The sequence below is a fragment of the Callithrix jacchus genome, chromosome 11, assembly GCF_049354715.1.
Source record: "Callithrix jacchus isolate 240 chromosome 11, calJac240_pri, whole genome shotgun sequence".
Classification (NCBI taxonomy): Eukaryota; Metazoa; Chordata; class Mammalia; order Primates; family Cebidae; genus Callithrix; species Callithrix jacchus.
In genome coordinates, this window is record NC_133512.1 from 103,785,934 (window position 1) to 103,790,527 (window position 4,594).

General features: G+C 45.5%; 1 long non-coding RNA gene across 1 annotated transcript in view; it reads right to left on the minus strand.

The window, feature by feature from the left end:
• The window catches only part of LOC108592922 (uncharacterized), a 39,968-nt gene extending 35,624 nt beyond the window's left edge, over positions 1 to 4,344 (minus strand). The window contains exon 1 of the long non-coding RNA XR_001913260.5: positions 4,140 to 4,344. This is a non-coding gene — a long non-coding RNA (uncharacterized LOC108592922). The remainder of the gene's footprint in view (positions 1 to 4,139) is intronic.
• Positions 4,345 to 4,594: the final 250 nt, after the last annotated feature.

The window sequence follows — 4,594 nt, forward strand, 5'->3', positions numbered from 1 at the left end:
CCAAACTCTATGTCTGGTCCAGCATGGGAGGAACAGATTATAAGCCTAAGAATATCTCTTCTCACTTCCATCCCAGCCTTGTCCCTTACTAGAGGAAGAAAGTTTCAGCACCTTTGGAGTGGCAGTCACATGTTCCAAGACATCCTCTGTGATTGGAATATAACTGGCTCTTACCACGTATGTTCCACACACTTATAATCCAAACAGAAAAAAAAAATGTAGCCCCAGGTAAATTTTACAAATATACCAAAGAAGAATATGAAAGCTTTTGTAACTGTGAATTAGGGCTGGCCCCTTGTCAAGAGAAGCATCGAACTCCCTCATTGCTTCAAAGTTCCACTGTTTTCAATGATTACGACTCAGGAACTTGCCCTTGGATATAGACCGTGCTATAAGTTGAATAAAAGTTATATAAAAGTTATTATAAAGAATGAAACTTAATGTGTGTTTCATAAACACTCTCAAGTTAGTAGCTTTGCTTTTTACTCCTACTTCAACACAATTTTAGTAATTATACTTAAGAGTTTTAAAGTGAGGAGATATAATTATGACAGTACTTGTGTCATTCTGGGTCCTCCAAGAAGTAGAAACCAAGATAGGATCAGATATGTAAGAGATTTATTAAAGAATATGCCTGTGAGACAAAATGTAGAGGGAGCTAGAAGAGGCCGGGAGAGCCACCATCAGACTGCAATGTAGGTTTAACCCTTGGGAAGGAGACAGCAAAGGAAAGAAAGGTTTCCACCGAAGTATAGGTCTCAGAGAGTTTATTTCAAGACAATGAGGAGTCCTTGAGCCAAAGTCTCCCATGTCTTCCAGGAATAGACCTGTCTAGGATCCCCACTACCTTTAACCACTAGCCTGGAAAAGCCCTTGGCAGCATGGCCTTGGTGCCAAGGATTCCAGAGCACACCAGCTGGGGCCATCTGCAATTTCATACCCACCCCCTGCAGTTGGACATCTGAGAGGAACGTTTTCATGGCCACTACACTACTGATTCTTAAAGCAGCTGTAGACACCTGTTCTGGATCATCTTAAATAGTGACTTGGTAAACCTCCCCAGTGACTCATACCAGTAAATGTTCATAGGTGGATTCATCCATCTCTGTTTCTAAATTAGAGTGTGGCTAATTCTTTCCAGATTCTTAAGGTCCTTAGAAGAAAGAATATATGGTACCACATTAAGTTAAGCTCACGACTGAAAATAATTTAAGAAGGAGGCCAGTGACTATTAATACTAGCCCACAATTAGAAGGCACATGTATGAGCATCCCCTGCATTTGGCTTAGTGATAAACGGCAATCACTGCAGCAACTGCTCACTATTTGACAAAAAAATAGACTGAGGTACCACTGGTAACAATATTTCTGATTTGTGTTTGTCTATTGTATATGCTGGACAATGAAGTAATTTTGCTTATGCATATTTATTATGTATACCTAGAAAGAGTCTGTCATGGAAGCACAAAAAGTATGAGTTAACCGGCCTGACTTCAGCTAGTATAGATCTATGCTTGGAACTGGAGATGCCTTCGTTGTACCCTGAATCACATAAGGGAGAGGTGGATTATCTGATAAATGAATTTGGTTAGAAAGGAAAATAGGGGCAGTATAGGGAATAGATGTTGAGGAGGCAACCCAGGTTTACTAAATGGTGCTTTAAAAAAAAATTCCTCCAAACTGTAGAATGGAATCAAAACTTCCTAGTACGGCAGCCGAAGTCCCTCTACACCTAGCCCAAGCTTCTGTAGAGGTAACACTATGAAAGTCCTGCTAACTAGTTTCAGCCACTATGAATATGTTTTCTTTCTCAAATTGAGCCTTTCACATTCATATCTCCATGCTTTGGAATATTATACAGCCTCACATTGTAATACCCTCCACCCTTATCTGCCCACAAACATACATTTTTCTAAGCTGTGTTTCTGTGTCACCTTCTCTGCACATTCTTCTCTAATCCTTGGATCAGAAATAATTGCTGCTGCTTTTATGTGCCCTTGCACCTAATTTTGGTACTTAGATTAGTTGACCTGATATTAGAGTTGTTTTCATGTCTTTTCTCCTCTCTAGATTTATTGACCATAATAGCATTTCTATCTCCCAGAGTGTCTCACAGAACAAGTGTCCAGTAAGGATACGTTGACTTTCATTGAATGGCTTCTGTTTTCTCCTAAGGAAAAGGAAAGATCTGGGGGTCTGCACCTTTGCATAAGCAATAGCCATTTCGAAACCTATCCAACATGCCTTATTTTGTTGTTGTTCTTATTCTGTTTTGTATTATTTTGGGCTTGTGGCAGGCTGAAACCATGGTTTTTAGTTTCTGCATCTAGGGAAAGGGGAAAAGAAGGATAAGGAAGGGGTTTTACTTGCCCAACCAGAAACAGAACCTAAGAACCCACAGTTGTATTCTCTCTCTTGGATACCCTTTAGTAAGAACATATGCCAGTCACTATCTTTCCTCTTTTTTTTCTTTTTAATGAACCGTTATGCCATTCCTATGTTGTTAGGTTCCATTTCTCAGGCAGCTCCTGCTCCCAAATGGCAGGTACCTTCTGCTCTCTGACCCTGCAAAAACAACCTTTGTTCAAAGTCCTTTCTTCTATTACAGGAACACCAAAATACTCTCAGTAGTCAATTTAGAACAATAGTGGTACTTTACCTCAGGAGTGAGGTTGATGTTGGTGGAGACTGATTAAAACCTAAGATCATAAATACATAAAAGATACTGAGTCAGCTTTTTTTTTTTGAGATGGAGTCTCACTCAGTACCCCAGGATAGAGTGCAGTGGCATTGGCTCACTGCAACCCCCACCCCAGGTTCAAGCAATTTTCCAGCCTCACCCTCCCGAGTAGCTAGGATTACGGGCACCCACCACCATTCCTGGCTACTTTTTGTATTTTTAGTAGAGATGGGATTTCACCAAGTTGGCCAGGCTTGTCTAGAACTCCTGTCCTCAGGTGATCCACCCACCTCGGCCTCCCAAAGTGCTGGGATTACAGGCATGAGCCCTGGCGCCCGTCCCTGAGTCAGCTTGTAACGTGGAACTTTACTGCTGACCCACTTTCTTTCATGTCCGTCTCCCACTTCATTTCCCAAGGTCAGTTGTTTCCTGATATGAAGCCTAAAACTTCAACATACTTCACGTCACATTGGATTTCTATCCTGAATTATTCCAAATTCTGGCAAGTCTTATCCAAACTTTCTTTTCTGTGTAATATTCTTTTTGCTCTTTCTTTCTGAAACCTGAATGCATTTGGTCCTCTGCCAGTCAGATTTCCACTAGTCTTCCAAAGAGTCAGTTATTAATTCACGAATTCAACAGATATTTTTCGACGTTCACTACTTATTTATTCAGCATATGTTTAGGTATTTATTAAAAAACTAAAGCCTACTCCCTGTCAGAAATGGAACCAGGCAATGAGGACCCAATGGTGGGCAAAACGCAGACTGCTCTTTCTTCCCCTTATTGTAGCAAAGTTATCACTTTCCTAGGAAGACGTTTCTAACCTCCAGACTACACCACATCCTCCTCCTGACCACACCCCTCCACCTTGATTTTCACCTTCCCACCTCTCTTGCGTAGAAATTCGAGCACCAGACACTATAGCTTTAGCTTAATTTCTCCAGCCACGCAAGAACATATCTGTGTTAGTGATGCCATAGGCACGTTTCCTTCCCAGTAAGAATATCACTCACTGGGCAGCATTTCTGTGGATACTTCCAGAGAAAAATGTCAGTTCTGGTCCTCCTAGTTGAATACCCGCCCCATGACCCTGAGCATCGCCCCGGCTCGGAGTGCACGGCCCGCCGCCGACCATCAGGGGACAGCCCTCCACGCAGACGCTTGAGGGACGGGGGCGACACAGCGGCCACCGGCTCTGCCGAGCCCACCCCAGGACCGAAGGAAGGGTGCCCGATTCCACGCGGGGCCTCTGCTGTGGCATACGTTGTTGTTAGGGAATCATTCTCCCTGAATACGGTTTATTGGAGACTTAGAGTTAGCTTTTCTCATCAAGTGCGACAGCAACCTGGCAGGGCCCCCTCCCGAATCCAGAACCCGCGGATTTGGGAGGCTCTGGGGGATTCGCTTTGGAGCCTCATGCAGGCCAAAGCATCTCTCTGGAAAGACGGGTCGCTCACCTGGTAGGCGCCCCGAGAACCCGCAGAACGGCCCCAGGTGTGGCCCGCAAATAGAACGGGAGACCACGGGCGTGGCTCAGGGCGCGGAAATAATGCCCCGGCTACGCCTCACCCCAACCTGCGCGCCGCCTCCGGACAGCTCTGTTTCCGATACCTCCCGGACTCAGGGACAGGCCCGCCTCCATGTTGGCAACACCTACGAGACAACCCCGCCCCCAGAACAGCCCGCCTAAGATTCAGCCCAGCTTCCAGGATGGCCCCGCCTACGATACAACCCCGCCTCCAGGACGGCCCACCTCCACCTCCGAGACAGCCCCGCCCCCAGGACAGCCCCGCCTATGATACAATTCCGCCTCCAGGATGACCCCGCTCTACCTCCGAGGAAGCCACGCCCCCAAGACGGCACCGCCTACGATACAGCCCCACCTCCGGCACTGCCGCGCTCCACCTCCGAA